General features: G+C 43.6%; 1 long non-coding RNA gene across 1 annotated transcript in view; it reads left to right on the top strand.

The window, feature by feature from the left end:
• The first annotated feature begins 2,474 nt into the window (after nt 1–2,474).
• LOC121139806 overlaps nt 2,475–18,284 on the top strand; it is a 41,805-nt gene continuing 25,995 nt past the window's right edge. Inside the window, exons 1-3 of the long non-coding RNA XR_005876680.1 lie at nt 2,475–2,553; nt 3,607–3,638; nt 11,346–11,377. This is a non-coding gene — a long non-coding RNA (uncharacterized LOC121139806). The remainder of the gene's footprint in view (nt 2,554–3,606; nt 3,639–11,345; nt 11,378–18,284) is intronic.

Raw genomic sequence — 18,284 nt, 5'->3', positions numbered from 1 at the left:
AAAATAATTTTTAAGGTCTGCCTCCTCTGCTTCATCTATGTAGCACTTTTCAGGTCTTGCTGGCATTGGTTCCCTAGATTCTGGTGGAGTCATGTTGGTCTTTCTATTGCTAAGTGAACTTTTATTCTGTCTTCTTCCCATCTCTTCTTCCAGTGGGTGCTGGTGGGGTCTTCCCTTCTCCACTGGTCTCCTTCCTTACTGAAGCTGAACCTGGGGACGCTGACACTGAAGCTTAAGCTGAAGCTGGGGTCACCAGAGGTTGGGACCTGGAAGGGCTGATGACTTTCCTGTGTGTGGGGGTCTTCTGGATGCCAGGAGCAGTCTCCGGAAGCCTGAGGTGTTTGGTGTTGTGCAGGGGATCGGGAGTATCCCTCCAGAGACCCATGCTCACCTGAAGCTGGGATCTCCGGAGTGTGGGGCCTGGAAGGGTTGATATCTTTCCTGTATGGGTGGGTGTCTGGATGCCAGGAGTGGCCCCCCAGGGGATGGTTGTTGGATATGGGATGGGGAGTGTCCCCGAGGAGACCCAAGCTCACCTGAAGTTGGGATCTCCTGAGTTTGGGGCCTATAAGGGCTGATGTCTTTCCTGTGTGTGCGGGTATTCAGGATGCCAGAAGCGGCCTCCGGAAGATCGAGGGCAAGGGTATTGATCAGGTGATGGTAAGTGGTCCCCTGGAGACCCAATCTCAGCTGAAGTTGGGATCGCCCTATTTAGCGCAACTTTGGTTGTGGGCATCTTTTTTATTTTTACATCATTTTTCATTTTTAAAAAATTTTATATTAAATATACTTTGACCTTATTCTTTATCTTGCTCAAGTTCATACAGCTCCTTTCTTCCTCTGTGACCACCCCACCTTTTGGTCTTTCTATACAAATCAACAAAAAAAATACAACAAAAATCCCCCAAATTTAGAGGAAAAAATACAGCATCCCAAAAAGAAAGAAGCAGGAACAACAACAAAAGTAATGAAATAACAACACACAGAGAAATGCCGGATCTGTTTTTTGTTACCAACTAATCCTGATTATGAGCCCTGCCCTGTGAGTGACTGGCACACCCAGTTTCATTCCATTGAAGAAAAATAGCTTTCCATTGCTCAGGAGGTAGAAATGTCAGTTCAGTTGTTAACCTTTACACTTGTGGCTCATTTTCTCACTAACTGACAAGATAACTAACCATTAACTAACTAAATAACTACCTAGCCTACTAGCTAGCTATCTTATTAACTAAAATAAAATATGGGAAATAAAAAATTGTAGTATGAAACAAAACCTATCATCTCAGAATTAGACAAAACAAATAGAAGGAAAATGGCCAAAGAGAAGTCACAGAGTAAAAGAATCATGAGTTTGCACACCCAGGTATTACATAAAAATACGAATCTGGAAAACATACTTTAAATGAAGAGGACCTGGTACAGATGAGAAAAATCCCTGTGCATGATGCTTCAATCTCTATGAGTTCTTATGAGCCCCTAAGGCTCTTACATTCTTCAGCTTTCTTTTCTGTGGGATTCCTTGAGCACTGGTGATAAAACACCAGTACCAACACAAGTTACAGAAGTGAAAGTTCATTTGGGTTTGTGGTCCCAGATGCTGAAAATTCATCATGTCTGGGAGGCATGACAGTAGGCAACAGGTCAGAGTAACAGCAGGAAGCTGAGAGCTCTTATCTTGAACCACAAGCACAGTGAAGCAGGTAGGAAAAAAATTGGCAGTAGTAATTTAGCTCTGAAAACCTGCCGTCAGTAGCATACTTCCTCCAGCAAGTCCTCATCTCCAAAAACTTCACAAATGGGCCACCAACTATGGAACAAACATTCAAATATGGGAGCCTACGAAGGACCCTCTCTTTCAAACCACTACCACTGACTTATTTCTCAATTTGTTTGCTATTTTTATCCATTTATTTGAGAGTCTCATGTTTAGGGGAATAGACTCAACGTATGTCCTTAGGCTCCTATGAATTTCTTCAATCACTGCTATATTTTTCTCCTTTTTTGTATTTTGATGTTCCTAATTAGGTTGTTCCCTCTCTCTGTGTGTCTCTCCCTGTGTCTCAGTTTTGAGGTTATTATGTGAGAAGGGAATTCAGATTGAGAGACCTTTAGCTAGTTTCCTATCTTCAATTGATTTCCCTGTTTCATGCAACTGTTTGTGTCTGCAAGATCTTGTCAGAGGCAGAGCTCTTGGTGTGTCTGGGTAGTAAATGTGTTCATGGAAGTTACACAGAAGGAACAAGGCTACATTCTAGAAGCTTACCTATGTCTAGGGGGAAAAGTGAACTCAAGGAGAAAGGGCAAAATATATCTGTCTATGATTGCAGCTAAGTAGGTATAGACAAATTCAAGAGCTTAACTGTTGAGAATTCAAGGGGGTGGTCAGACTAGGCTATGACAGTGGATGCATCACAAAGGCTAGAGTGTTCTCAGAATGTCCTGGATTCTGAAGTCAAGGAAACTCACTGGGCTTAAGCCTAGAGGAGCAGTGTGGAGGTGGATAACAAGTGGGAGAGAGGATCCTTCTTTAGGAGTGCCTGGGTATGGTTACAGGTAGGACATTTCATGGTTGAGGCCTAGAGGTTGGCTGGGCTGACAGAATTTGATGGAGCTAGGGCTGTGGGACCCATGAAAGAACATGGAGATTAACATGGAGAGTCTGTGTTCATTGTATGGGGATAGAGACAGTACCAAGGAGGCCTATTGGTGGTTGCAGGTAAGTCTGGTACTGGTAGAATCCTAGACATTGGCTTCATTGTAGACAGTGTTTGTCAGAGTACTAATGCGTAAATTACATGAACATGGCTGAAGTCTGCGGGTCTCTGTTGCACAGACAGTAAGAATCATATTAGTTGATGGCACTGGTTATGGCATTAACACTAGATATGGTTGCAGGAATAAACCTTGGATGTTGAAGTTAGGACATACACATTGAAACCTGGAAGAGGACATGGGAATTCAGAGTACTAACAGGGGTGGTGGGGAAAATTAGATAACAGACATCAGGCAAGTTGCAAGAAAGGCCATCTCAGATGAAGGCAAGAGCTTCTCTGAGACAAGAGTGGATGTGGTCATCCTAGGTTAGTGCAAACATGTGGAAGCCTAGATATTGGCTATCACACAGGTTAAGTGGCCAGACTAGAACAGGACACTGAATGTGGGACAGGTTTGAACTACCAGGTCACATGAAGGCTTCAGTGGAGAAGTCCAGGGAACCAACCAAGCTGACCCCAGAGGAGGCCTTGGGTGATTGCATACCAAGTCACTTGATTGCAGCCAAACACAAAGGGTCAGGGTGGACCTTGGAGGTAAAGGTGGGAAGAAGGGTTTATTGTCTGGGTTCTCTAGAGAACATAACTCATAAAATCAGTATGTGTGGGATATATTACAGTGGCTTACAGGCTGTAATGTGACTAATCCAACAATGGCTGTCTACAATGGAAGTTCCAGGAATGCAGGAGATGTTCATTCTACAGGTCTTATTGTTTCAGCTGGTCTTCAGTAGGCATCTAAATCCCAAAGAAGTAGGCTCTAATGCTAGTGAATCAAGAGCTTGGGCAAGCAGGAAAAGAGCAACAATTTCTTTCTTCCTTTTATTTTACCTAGGCAGCCACACCCCATTCTACCCCACACCATAGGTAAGTCTTCACATTTAAAGTGATCTGGATTTAAGGTGGGACTTCCTACTTCATATGATCCATAGTTGTGCTCATTGACTTGGATTTTTAGGTAATATCAGATGTAGTTAGTTGATAATTAAGAATAGTAATCATAAATAGGTAAGGAGGGACATGGTTAAGGGAAACAGAAGGAACTTATGACTGGTTTGGTGGAAACCTAGACCTTGGCTCCTTTGACATTGGGGGTAGACATAGTAGGACTATGAGAATGTCTTGGTATAAGGCCTACATCTATTGGGCTACAGAAAGGTTTGGTGGGAAAACCAAGGGCACTCATTGTCCTTGCTCTTCAGGAGGACATGGGAAATATTGGTACCTAATGAGGTAGTGGAGGAAGGCTAACTGTGTGGTTTATAGGGAGGGCAGTTGTTGGTGAAATCCTTGACCTTGGGTATGGTATTCTCAAGGTTGGAACATGTGATATGGGACCCATCATAGACCCTAGAGAAATATATTTTGAGTGAGTTGATGGATGCATCCCAGAAAGGGTCTGTGAATGAACACAGGTAGGGTGTCCTGGATATATCCTAGAGCTTGGATGTATCCCAGGAGAGGGCATTTCATCTTGTCCTTGTCACTGGATGTTAACATGTGTTAGACTGCGAATGAAGTCCTGTGTAGTCTGAACACAAAATACCGCTTGAGTCATACTGAAGGGATCAGAGCACTCCTGATACAGGGCAAGGTAAGTCTAGGTGCTGAGGGATATGATGGAAAAACCACAGGAGGAAACTGGGTGGTTACATGTAGGGTGAGTGCTGCCAGACGCCTAGTTTTTTGCTGCACCACAAGTAGGGTGTTGGAGTCAGACTAGTTTGGAACATGGGTGGTCGAGTACAGATTAGGCAATGGAAGAACATTCAGGGTTTGGACCTATTAATGTTTGCATTTAGGATGGGTAATATCTGAAGCACAGAGCTAGTTTGCAAGCACAGGCAGGGGTTTTCAGAGTAGGCTAGGCAGAGAATATGGGATAGGACTTTGGAGACAACTGTGAGGAATCTGTGTACTGAGCAGTAATGGCCACACAGAAGGGTTTGTGCTAGACCATGGAAGCTGAGGTAGGAAGTCTGGTACTAAATAGCATGTTGGAGGCAGCCAAGAATGTAGCTGTGGGTAGATGCAGGTAACGTGAATCCTGGACAAAGCCTGCAGCTGGGGAACAGTGAAGTCTCACGTGGTCATACTAGGCTGCTGCAAAATATTTGCTTCACTGACAATGTCTGGTTATGGCTGCTGTGTCGTTACAGTGTGAGGTGCAAACTAGGCCAAGAAACTAGTTTTATGAACTGTAATAGATCTTGCATGTAATGGAAAGATGTTAATGAGCTTCGATGGTGAGGTCAGGTCTACTTACCTGTCTACACACTACTGGACGACACAGAGAGTCTTTGCAACATGTGGCTTTATGAATGCTGCCTCTAAGGTCCCTATGTATAATTGCTTGTAGGACAGGTCCTGGGTAAAACCTCGAATTTGTCTGCAGGAAATCCATGGTGTTCTCATAAGTCTAGAGTAAAGGATATGGAACCTTAAAGAAGTACAGATGTTACCTGATGTACAGGTGATCATGACCAGCCCAGGCTGTGAGACTCAGGTTTTAGGACCTGCTGGTTTTGAGCCCAGGCCAGATCTGGCCAGTTGTGGGAAAGGTTTGGATGGGAATCCAAAAGTGCTCATTGAGTCTCCTGATGGACCTCAGCTGAGTACATGAAGAGTCTTTGTGTTAAGTACGTTGATTGGGCGGTCAAGCTGGGTTGGCACCCAGAAAGGATCAGGCTAAACCTCGATTGAGGTTGTAAAACAATTGGATACCAAGCAGTGAATTAGAGCTTGTCGAGAATGTGCCTACGCATAGCTGCAGGTAGGCCATGTGGTGATTGATCAAAGCCTAGAACTTGGCTGTAGTACAATCTGTTGTGGTCATACTGGGCATGGGAAAAAGCTGTGGGATAGTGTAATGAGAAGCTTTTTCCTTGAGAGAAGCCTTCCCGCAAGCCTGGTTCTAGAGCCTCATCAGTCGCAAATAAACACACAGGAGGCTATATTAGTTATGAAGCTGTTGGCCTTGTTTGTCTCTTACTGGCTAGCTCTGCTTCAAGTAATTACCCCATAATTGTTAATCTAAGTATGTTTCTTACCGGAGAATAGTTCCGAGCTCCTACCCCATGGCGTTACATCTTGAATCTCCTCTGTTTCTCCTTCCCAGAGTCTTCCTGGAGTCCTAGTCCCACCTATCTTGATTCCCTATAGGCCAGCAGTGCTTTATTGACAAATGTACAGGACTTCCCCCCAACAGGATAGGGTCTAGATCAGGTGTGTTTTAGAAAATGTATGAATGAGTATGTCAAGGTCAGGCCTTATCCTAGATGATTAAATGTGAAGTCTGGTTGCCTAATGTGGTGGCAGAGGTTTCACAGTAGGTACCTGTAGCCGAACCCTGGGAACGTAGGTTTTGATTAATCTTAGAGCTTCTCTCTGTGCCAAGAATGTGTGGTTAGACTATGCTAGTACCAAAGATGTGTGACCCTGGTAAAGTCGAGAATTTGTCTGTTGCACAGACATGGCTGGCTAGAGTAGACCATGATTCTGGGTGTCAAAAACCATGCTTAGATCTGGTGGGCCTCAGAACAGGCATGACAGGGAGGTCAAGGGAACTTACCTGGCTATACCCTGGAGGATGACATGAAAACTCTGGGTACAAAGTAGATGGTGGAGGTTGCTCAGAAGGGACCTATAGGTGGCTTCATACAGGGTTTTCCTGATTGAAGCCTAGACCTTGTCTGAAGAACAGGCCTTGGTGTTTAGACTAGGCTGATAAAAAGGAAGTGATAACTTGAAGAGGCCTAGATGTTGGCTATTGTGCAGCCTTGTGTGACCAACCTAGGCCAGGGTGCTGCTTGTGGGATCTAGGTTAGATCTGGAGACTTGAAAAAGAATAATGAATGGGGATATTTGTGGAATCCACTGGGATCAAACCTGTAAGAGGACAGAAGTCTGAGGTCCTAATGAGGAGTTGTGCACATCACAGAAAGGACCTAGGAATGGTTTCAGACAGGGCAATATGTGTTCTTAGGCTTTAGTTGGGTTCTGAAATATGAAGTAGTGGTCAGTCTATGCAGGGCTGGTTGGTGTCAGATGAATGACAGACACTGCAGGCTTAAATAGGAAGTCTGCCGACAGAAGAGTTGGTACAGATGTTCTCAAATTGGCCTCTGGAAAGCTGCATGGAGCCTGAACTTGATAGTGAGACCCTATTGTGGAGAACATCACAGCTTTGATCTCAGTACATGAGATCCTTAGTTTTATAGTGTCAAAGGATGCTTTGCCAGCAGCTGGGCAAGAAAAGTCAATCATTGCTATACCCAGCTGCAAAAGCTGCACGTTAAAACACTGATGGTTCTGGTAAAGATTTGCTCATGGGTACAATAGTGGCATGAATGTTATAGAAGTAACTGGCCCCTTTCTTGTTAGGGTTATGGCCCACTCCACAAGGGAAATCCAATGGCTATTACAGTTAACCTAACCAAGAGCCCATGACTAAAGAAATCATAGGCCCAAAAAGAGACTTCCTACAATTATTTTGTTAAATGTGCATAATGAGAATGTGCCTTCTAAATATGTATTTTGATATCCCTATTTTAGTGTAGTTCTTTGTCTGCATCAATGATCCTTCTTCCTGTAGTGTGCTGAGGTTACCTATGAGACTCACAACTGGTAAAAACGCCATGTCTATGGAGTGTTTAGCCATACAAGGGGCCATTATATCACACTCTGTCTCATTAAAGCTCTGGGAACATCATCGAAGAGGGGCCAGAAAGATTGTCAGAGCCAGAGGTTAGAAAGGATCAGGGTGAAACAGTGTCTTTTGAACAAAGCATGACTATGTCATTGATGAAATCATTGTGGTTGTGATAGACTGCCCAAGATCAAACCAGTAAACTCCCCTACAATGAATTGGCAGGGACACATGAGCTAGGGACATCATTAACTGAGGACTTATTGGCAGTTGATGACAGTTAGGAGAAGGAGAATCAGAGTTTTTAGGGCTTTGAGCCACTGTTGGGTTGGCCATACACAAGATGACTCAACAATGGGCAATTTTTAGACAACACTAATCAGATTCATTGCATCATTAAAAGAATAACAACAGTCATAAAGGAAAAGTTGATTGAGACATTGCAATTGACAAAGATTCTAAGGAAGTTATCATAATCTTAGAGCCCAGATCAGCTGCTGCTGTGTACACTCCCATCTGCAGCTGTATTGAGACTCTACACTATTAGGCTCCAAGAAGGTGGGGGGTATGAATAGTGTATTCTGTGTGATGGCACAACAGTAGCTAAATGCACCCCTCTTCTTCCATACTGAAAGTCATGTGTTGATTACCTAAAATGTAAGATCACTTTCCTTTCCCCTGTCACACAGGAAATATAGAAGCCTAGGTACACGTGTGCATGATAGACTGCTCATCAGTCACAGAGCAAGGAACATTTCTCCTTCTTCTGAAGTCTATAAGGAGGGACCCCTCTCTACTTCATGAGCTATATCTTGATCCAGAACCACTTTCATGATCCCATCTGTCTGTCTATGGAATTAATAATTCTAATCTTTGATCCTCAAAGGACAATGTGTCTAAGTGTTGTCCTTGAACACAAACCTGCATTCTTTCATACTGGTGATGATTTCCAGAAGGGTATTTTCAAGCCATGTAGTGAACAAGAATGGAGAGAATGGACATCTTTAAATATTTTTCCACGGTCCCTGATTTTAATGAAATCCTACAATTTTGTTTTCTCTATTTAGGGAAAATTTGGTTGTGGGCTTTTTAATTTTTTCATCATTTTTGATTATTTGAAACATTTTTACATTAAATGTAGTTTGATCTTACTCTTTTTCTTCCTCAAGTTCATCCAGATCCTTTCTTCCTCTCTGACCATGCCATCTTTTGGTCTTTTTTAAATATAAAAAAAAACCAATACAACAAAAATCCCCCAAACCTAGAGAAAATAGCACAGCATCGCAAAAAGAAACCAGCAGGAACAGCAACAAATGTAATGAAATAAAAACACACACAGAAATGCTGGATCTGTTGTTTGTTATCAACTCCTTCTGATTATGAGACCTGCCCTGGAGTGACTGACATATCCAGTATCATTTCATTGAAGAAAAATGTGTTTCCCTCTCCCAGGTTGTAGCAATGGCAGTATAGTTGTTAACCTTTACACTATTGTCTCGTTTTTAACTAATTAACTGACTAGCTAACTAACTATTTACCTAACTAACTAACTAGGTAGCTAATAAATAAAATAAGGGAAATAACATATTGTTTTATGAAACAAAATCTATCACCTCAAAGTTACTCAAATAGAGGAAGATATCCAAAGAGAAGTCACAGAGTCAAAGAATCATGAGTTTGCACACCCAGGTATTACATAAACACACTAATCTGGAAAACATACTTTAAATGCAGAGGACCTGGTAAAGACCAGTGAAGGCCCTGTGTATGATGCTTCAATCTCTATGAGTTCATATGAGTCGCTATGGCTGGTGCATTCTTCAGCTCTCTTTTCTGTTGGATTCCTTGAGCACTCTTGATAAAACACCAGTACACACACAGGTGACAGAAGTGAAAGTTCATTTGGGTTTGTGGTCTGAAAGTCCATCATGTCTGGGAGGCATGACAATAGGCAACAGGTAACAGAGTAACAGCTAGAAGCTGAGAGCTCTTATCTTGAAACAGAAGCACAGTGAAGGAGGTAGGAAAAACAAAAAAAAATTGGCAGGAGTTATTTTAGCTCTGAAAACCTGCCCTCAGTAAAATACTTCCTCCAGCAAGTCCTCATCTCCAAAAACTGTCAAAATGGGACATCAACTGTGAAACAAATATTCAAATGCCAGAGCTAGGAAGGACACTGTCATTCAAAGCACTACAATTGATTTTTTCTCAGTTTGGTTCCTATTTTTATCCATTTATTTGAGATTTTCATGTTTAGGGGGATAGACTCTTTCAACATATGCCCTTATGCTCCTATGAATTTTTTCAGTAACTGCTATATTTTTCTCCTTTTATCTATTTTGATTTTACTAAGTTGGTTGTTCCCTCACTCTGTGAGTCTCTTCCCATGGCTCTCTACTTAGTTCATTTCTTAAGGAAGTATCCAGATTGAGAGGCCTTTAGCTATTTTCCTACACTGAATTGATTTCCCTGTTTCATTCAACTGTTTGTGTCTGCAAGATCTGATCAGAGGAGGAGGTCTTGGTGTGTTTGGGTACTAAATATGTTCATGGAAGTTACACAGAAGGTACGAGGCTACATTCTAGAGGATGTGCTAAGTCTAGGGGGAAAAGTGAAGAGGGGCAAAATATGTCTGTCTATGATTGCATCTAAGTAAGTATGGATAAAGGCAAAAGCTTAAATGCTGAGCAGTCAGGGGTGGTCAGACTAGGCTATGACAGTGGATGCATCACAAAGGCTAGAGTGTTCTCAGAATGTCATGGATTCTGAAGTCAAGGAAACTCACTGGGCTCAAGCCTAGTGGAGAAGTGTGGAGGTGGATAGATATTGGTACAGAGGAACCTTCTTTAGGAGTGTCTGTGACTGGTTACAGGAAGGGCATTTCATGGTTGAGGCCTAGAGCTTGACTAGGCTGACAGAGTTTGAAGGAGCTGGGGCTATGGGACCCATGATAGAACATGGAAAATAACATGGTGAGTCTGTGTCCATTGTATGTGGGTGGACAGAGTTCCAAGAAGGCCTATGGGTGCTTGCAGGTAAGTCAGGTACTGGTAGAATCCTAGAGATTGGCCTCAGTGTAGGCAGTGTTGGTCAAAGTACTAATGAGTAAATTATATGAACCTGGCTGAAGTCTACGGGTCTCTGTTGCACAGACAGGGAGAGTCACATTGGTCCATGGCCCTGGTTATGGGATCAAGACTACATATAGTAGCAGAAAAAAATGTTGGATGTTGAAGTTAGGACATACACATTAGAACCTGGAAGAGAACATGGGAATTCAGAGTACCAACTGGGGTGATGGAGAACAATAGATAAGAGACCTGAGGCAAGTTAGAAAAAAGGCCATCCCAGACGAAGGCTATAGCTTCTCTGATACAAAGGTGGTTGAATTAAGCCTAGGTTAGTAAAAACATGTGGAAGCCTAGATATTGGCTACCACAGAGGTTAGGTGGCCAGACTAGATCAGTACACTGAATGTGGGACCATGGTTGAAAAACCAGGTTACATGAAGGCTTCAGTGGTGAAGTCCAGGGAACCAACCAAGCTGACCCCAGACGAGGCCTTGGGTGTCTGTATACCAAGTCATTTGATTGCAGCCAAGAACAAAGGGTCAGGGTGGACCTTGGAGGTAAAGGTGGGAAGAAGGGTATATTGTCTGGGTTCTCTAGAGAACATAACTCATAAAATGAGTATGTGTGGGATATATTACAGTGGCTTACAGGCTGTAATCTGACTAATCCAACAATGGCTGTCTACAATGGAAGTTCCAGGAATGCAGGAGATGTTCATTCTACAGGTCTGATTGTTTCAGCTGGTCTTCAGTAGGCATCTAAATCCCAAAAAAGTAGGCTCTAATGCTAGTGAATCAAGAGCTTGGGCAAGCAGGAAAAGAGCAATAATTTCTTTCTTCCTTGTCTTTTACCTAGGCAGCTACGCCCAATTCTACCCTACAATATAGGTAAGTCTTCCCACCTAAAGTGATCTGGATTTAAGGTGGGACTTCCTACCTCAAATGATCCTGTTAACTAAAATCCCTGTGTAGGCTCTAATGCCAGTGAATCAAGAGCATGTGCAAGCAGGAAAAGAGCAATAATTTCTTTCTTCCTTGTTTTTTACCTAGGCTGCCATGCCCAATTCTACCCCACTATATAGGTTATTCTTCCTACATAAAGTCATGTGGATTTAAGGTGGGACTTCCTACCTCGAATGATCCAGTTAACTAAAATACCTCACAGGTGTGCTCAGTGACTTGGGTTTTTAGGTAATATCAGATTTAGTTAGTTGATAATTAAGAGTAGTAATCACAAATAGGTAAGGAGGGACATGGTTAAGGGAAACAGAAGGAACTTATGACTGGTTTGGTTGAAACCTAGACCTTGGCTCCTTTGCCACTGGGGGTGGACATAGTAGGACTATGAGAATGTCTTGGGACAAGACCTACATCTATTGGGTTACAGAAAGGTTTGGTGGGAACACCAAGGGCACTCATTGCCCTTGCTTTTCAGGAGGACATGGGAAATATTGGTACCTAATGAGGTAGTGGAGGAAGGCCACTTGTGGGGTTTACAGGGAAGACAGGTGTTGGTGAAATCCTTGAACTTGGGTATGGTATTCTCAAGGCTGGTGCATGGAATATGGGACCTATATTAGACCCTAGAGAAGTATATTTAGAGTGTGTTGATGGATGCATCCCAGAAAGTGTCTGTGGGTGATCACAGCTAGGGTGTCCTGGATATATCCTAGAGTTTGGATGTATCCCAGCAGAGGGTATTTCGTCTTGTCCTGGCCACTGTATGTTAACAAGTGTTAGACTGTGAATGAAGTCCTGTGTAATCTGAACACCAAAAACTTCTGGGGTCATACTGAAGGGATCAGAGCACACCTGTTAGAGGGCAAGGTAAGTCTAGGTGCTGAGGAATATGACGGAAAAACCACAGGAGGAAACTGGTTGGCTACATGTAGAGTGAGTGCTGCCAGAAGCCTAGTTTTTTGCTGCACCGCAAGTAGGGTGTTGGAATCAGACTAGGTTGGAACATGGGTGGTCGAGTACAGACTAGGCAATGGAAGAACATTCAGGGTTTGGATAACAACACAGTTGATGTGGGTCACATAATAGGGGTCAGGATAGACCCTGAAAAAGGAGGTGGGGAACCTGGTTATTCAGGAGCATTGGTGAAGCATCATGGTAAGTACTGGTGGGTTATTGCAGGTAAGTAAGTCCTGGTCATAGCCGAGAGCATGGATGTGGTTACAGCTGAGTTAGTCAGACTAAATCAGGACAGGAGATGTGGAATTCTTAGGAAGCCTAGAGATCAGCTGCTGTGGAATCTGAGCTACAACTGGAGGGTTGCAGAAACGAGGTATATGTAGACATCAAGCGAAGTCACCAGGCTAGACTTTTAAGGAGGATATGATGCTAAACAGAAGGGATCAGGTTAGACCCTGAACAATGATGTGGCCAATCTCATTATCCAGTATTATGATAAAGGCTACCTATAATATTTTCTGAGGTTGTTGGGGTCTATAGGGGCCCCTTAGTCAAGGTCGGAGTGTGCAGTGGTAGCCCATCTGGAATCATCCCTGAAACCCAGAGACAATCAGATGCAACAGGGCATCAAGTCAAGCCAGATCTCATTTATTGTATAACAGTAACGCTCTCTTAAATCAGAAATTTGCAGAGTGGCAATAGTATTACCCTGTAGTTTTAAAGGTATGCCTATTATGTATCTAGTGTCCTATTCCCTCTCGGGCACCATCTGGGAGTATGATAACCTCATCATGTGTGAGATTGGGCAGGCAATTGATATTCTTAGTAAACACTTGAAGGCTTGTCTCTGTAGCTTCCTCCCAGTGCCATGTTGTAATGTCAATGGTTGTCATCTTGGATCACTCCCTCTTCTGGTGGGACACGATCAGTTGTGGGTGTCTGCAGGTTAGAATGAGCCCTGCTATAAGCCTAGAGCTCTTCTGGAGTACACTTGGTTTTGATAAAATAGGCAGAGGCAAAGATGTGGGGCCCTGGGGAAGCTAAGAATTTGGATGCTGAGCAAGCATAGCTGGCATCATTTGGCAAGGGCAATGGATTGGGGCCTGGACTAAATCCGTTGGGTTTGGTGAAAATCTTAGGTAGGGAGGGGAGAGTTACAGACAAAGTTAAACTGTTCATGAGAACATGGAAAGTCGGGGAACAAGTGCAGTGCCAGAGGATTGCAGAAGGGACCATTGGGTGGGAGGTGGGGGGTAGAGCAGTCCTGCCTAATGCCCATTTTTTTGGAGTACAGGCCTTAGTAGTCCCACTAGGAAAAAGGTGCGGGATACTGCAGAAGTATAAATGTTGGCTTCTGTGCAGGTGAGCCTGAACAGACTAGGCTAAAGCACTGGTTGTAAGACCCAGACTATATCTGGAGGGTTTCAGAGAACACTTGGATTAGGAGGTTTGGGATGCTTACCTAGCTCTTTGCTGAAAAAAGTGTTTGGATTAAGAAGTCAGTGATACTCCCCCTGAAAGATCACAAATGAACAATTGGGTACATAATGGGTTGGTGAGGGCTTCATGGGAGGGATCTGTAGGTGGTTGCAGTTAGCATAGGTTCTACCTGAAACCTAGAGCTAATTTTCTCCTCTATGGCAAAATTGGTCAGTCTAGGTGAGGGCATAAGATATGGGTCCATTGCTAGAACCTGGAAGAACATGGGGAGTCTCAGTACTTAGTGGCATGGTGGTACTACATGGTGTCAGGAAGGAAGTATCCTGGTCAAAGCCTAGAGCTTTGGGCTGGTCATACTAGACCAGGCAAAGGATATAGGACAAGGGTTAGATTTAGTAGGTTGCAGAAAAGTATCAGATGGGGCGGTCATCCACTTGCTGATTGTGGGACTTGGGCTGAATCGGGAACTCACTAGGCTTGACCATTGCTAGAGTATAGCAGGTGAAGAAGTGTGGTTAGCTATTGTGGTTGGTGGAAGCTGCCCAGAAAGAACCTGTAGGTGGATTCAGGTAACGTGGGTACTGGCTGAAACTTTGAGCTCATCTATAGCACAGGCTAGACTCTTCAGACTAGGCTGATAAAAAAGATTTGAGACATTGTAAAACCTAGATGTTGGCTGTTCAGGCTGGGGTGGCCAAACTAGGCCAGGGTACTGGTTGTAGAACCCGTGTTAGATCTGGGTGTTGAAGAAAACGAATGGATGGGGTATCTAGGGAACATACAGGACTCAACCGTAGGAAGATATGGAAAGTCTGGATATCTACTGAGGTAACTGTGCAGAAGGGACTTGTGGCTAGTTGCAAGTAGGGCAGGTACAGGTGGAAATCTATAGTTTGGTTGTGGTAAATTCATGGGTGGTCAGATTATGGAGGTGCATATGATATGGGACCAATGATAGAACCTGGAACATTATATGAGGGTCTTGGTACTCAATGGGGTGGTTCATTTTGTTCAGAAGGGTTCTATTGATTGTTGCAGGTAGGACAGGTCCTTACTGAGGCCTAGAACTTATTTCTAGCCCTAGCAGTGGTGGGCAGACTAGGCAAGTGCAAGGATGTGGGACCCTGTAAGAGCCTTCATAATGGCTGCTGGGCAGGTGCAGGGCTCCCAAATGTAACAATGCACTGATTGTGGGACTTTCCTGGCTCTGGAAGATTGCAGAAATGGGGTGATTGGCAGTTCAAGGGGACTCACCTACTTGACCCTGGAAGAGGAACTAGGATGTCAGTGAACCCAGTGGGATGGAGGCGGCAATGCAGAGGGACTTGTGGTGGGTTGCAATTAGGGAGGGCCCTTGGATAAACATAGATATTTTTCTGTAAAAGCTGAATGTTCAGACTAGGCTGGGGTATGCAACACCTTTGTGGAGGATCTAGGGAGTCTGGGTACCAAGTGTGGTGGTAGAGCCTATGATAAACAGAACAGGCTATAACCTGAAGGAGGATATAGGAAGTGTATTACCAAGTGTGGTTTTGGAAGTAGTCCAAAAGGGACTTGTTGGTGATTGCAGATAGGGTGTGTCCTATTTGCAGCCCAGAACTGGCTGGGAGGCAGGCAATATTGGTTAGACTGGGTAAAGAATGTGGGACTCTCTTGAAATCAAGTTAGGAAGGGTCCTACTTGAAGTATACAACTTGTTTACAGCGTAAGTATGGTTGGTCAGATTAGGCTAGAGCAAAGCATATGGGTCCCCTGTTGGGCCCTAGAAGAGATTGTGGGGTTGGCTCTGTGTACTGAGTGGGTTCATGGGGGTCACACAGAATGAATCAGTCTAGACATTAGAGCAGGCTGTAGGAAGTCTGGGTATCAAGTTATATGATAGAGGCAGTGCAGAAGGTGCCTGTGAGTGATTGTAGGAAGGTACGTTCTGGTGAAAGCCTAGAGTTTGCCTTTGGTGCAAGTGGTTTTGGTCAAAATATGCAGGAGCAATGGTTGTAGGATTCTGGAGGAAGCCAAGAAGTTGTGTGCTACAAGTTGGAGCTGTCCAGAATAGTCCAAGGAACAAGTTGTGGGACGCAGACTAGATCTGGAGGGTTTCAGAGAACACTTGGATTAGGAAGTCTGGGATGCTTACCTTGCTAGACACTAGAGGATGACATGGGGAATGTGTATATGGAGTGGAGTGGTAGATGCTCCGTAGAAGGTCACTATTGGCAGTTGCAGACAGGACAGGTGCCTCCATTGTGGGCAGAAGAAGCAAACAAGCCTGGAGAACAAGAAGGGGGAACCAGATAAAATTCTTATGGAAGATGTGGGGATTCTGGGTACAGAAAGGTGTGGAGGATGGGGCACAGAAAAATCATGCTGGTGGATGTAAGGATTCAGGTTTTTCCTAATGCTTATTTACTAATTTGGATTCTTCTAAGGAATCCTCTCTCAGAAGCATCAAAACACACATATTTATTGCCTTGCAGCCTTAAAACGCTTCCTCATTCACTTCATTTTAAGATGTGCTAGAGGAGATTTGGCCTTAAACTTGACTGGTTACCTTTGAATTTCCTATTTCTTACTTGTATCTTACTCTTGGTTTGGAAAATTTTCTGCAATTATTTCTCCCAGTAATGATATAAACCTTTGCCTTTTTCAAGTGGTTCTGGCATATCAAGAACTTATGCATTTGTTTTTCCCACATAAGTTACAAAGTTTTTTTTAATTTTTTTATTATTTACTTTTAAGTTTATATTTAGATTAGAAACAAGTTTGCTTCACATGTCAGTTCCAGGTCCCTCTCCCTTTCCCTCCCCTCTTCCCGTGCCCTTCCCCCAAACCCCCCATTATCCCCTCATTTCCCCAGGGATTGTGAGGCCCTCCATGGGGGTGTCCATAGTCTGTCATTTCATCCAGGGCAGGGCCTAGACCCTCCCCAAAGAGTTCATGGTGAGAGTGCACTTCACATTGTTGGACGGGTGTCCAAAATCCATGTGTATACTCGGGATGAGTACTGATCTACTGCCCAAGGCTCAGTAGATTACCAAGCCTCCTCACTGACACCCCAATTCAGGGGGTCTTGATCAGTCCTGTGCTGGATACCCAGGCTGATGCCTGGGATTCAAGAGTTAACCTTTGTCTGGTCAGCTGTTTCTGGGGGTTAAACCAGCCCAGTCTTAATCCCTTTGGTCATCAGTCCTCCCTGTCTGTTACTGGCTTTCTTGAGTTCAGCTCAGTACTTAACCAAGGGAGTCTGCCTCTTTTTCCATCAGCCACTGAATGAAGTTTCTGTTTCCCAGACTCTCTGGCCTTGGGATTGTAGGCTGGCACTCCCCAGATCTATATCTAAAATCCATGTATAAGTGAGTACATGCCATGTTTTTCTTTTTGTGACTGTGTTACCTCACTCAGGATAGTTTCTTCTAGTGTCATAAAAATCTCAGGATTCCATTGTTTTTTTCTGCTGAATAGTACTCCATTGTGTAAATATACCACATTTTCTCTATCCACTCTTCGGTTGAGGGGCATCTAGGTTGCTTCCAAGTCCTGGCTATTAGAAATAATGCTGCTATGAACATACTGGAACAGACATTCTTGTTGTATGATTGGGCATCTTTTGGATATATGCCTAAGAGTGGAGTTGCTGTGTCTTGTGGTAGGTTTATTCCCATTTTTCTGAGGAATCTCCATACTGATTCCAAAGTGGCCGAACCAGTTGGCACTCCCACCAGCAATGGAGGAGTGTTTCCCTGTCACCTCATCCTCTCCAGCATAAATTGTAGTTGGTGTTTTTGATTTTAGCCATTCTGACACGAATGAGATGCTATCTCAGAGTTGTTTTGATTTGCATTTTCCGGATGGCTAAGGATGTTGAACACTTTCTCATATGCCTCTCAGCCATTTTAGACTCCCCTTTTGAAAATTCTCTATTTAGTTCTGCAGCCCACTTTTTAATTGGACCCTTTGGTGTTTTGGAGACTTGCTTCTTGAGTTCTTTGTAAATTTTGGAGATAAATCCTCTGTCAGATGTGGGATTAGTGAATATTTTTCCCATTCTGTTGGCTGCCTTTTTGTCTTGCTTACTGTGTCCTTTGCTTTACAGAAGCTTCTCAGTTTCAGGAGGTCCCATTTATTAATTGTTGATCTCACTGTCTGTGCTACTGGTGTTATGTTCAGGAAGCTGTCTCCTGTACCAATTCGTTCAAGGGTACCACCCACATTCTCTTCTAAGAGGTTCAGTGTGGCTGGATTTATGTTGAGGTCTTTGATCCATTTGGACTTAAGTTTTGTACATGGCGATAAACATGGATCGATCCGCATTCTTCTACATGCCAGCCTCCAGTTATGCCAGCATCATTTGTTGAAGATGCTTTCTTTATTTCATTGTATATTTTTAGCTTCTTTGTCAAAGATCAGATGTTCATATGTGTGTCGGTTAATATCTGGGTTT

Source organism: Mesocricetus auratus, unplaced genomic scaffold, assembly GCF_017639785.1.
Source record: "Mesocricetus auratus isolate SY011 unplaced genomic scaffold, BCM_Maur_2.0 Super-Scaffold_100003, whole genome shotgun sequence".
In the NCBI taxonomy this organism is placed as follows: domain Eukaryota; kingdom Metazoa; phylum Chordata; class Mammalia; order Rodentia; family Cricetidae; genus Mesocricetus; species Mesocricetus auratus.
The sequence above is the reverse complement of the archived record's forward strand: the minus strand, read 5'-3'. Positions and strand labels throughout refer to the sequence as shown.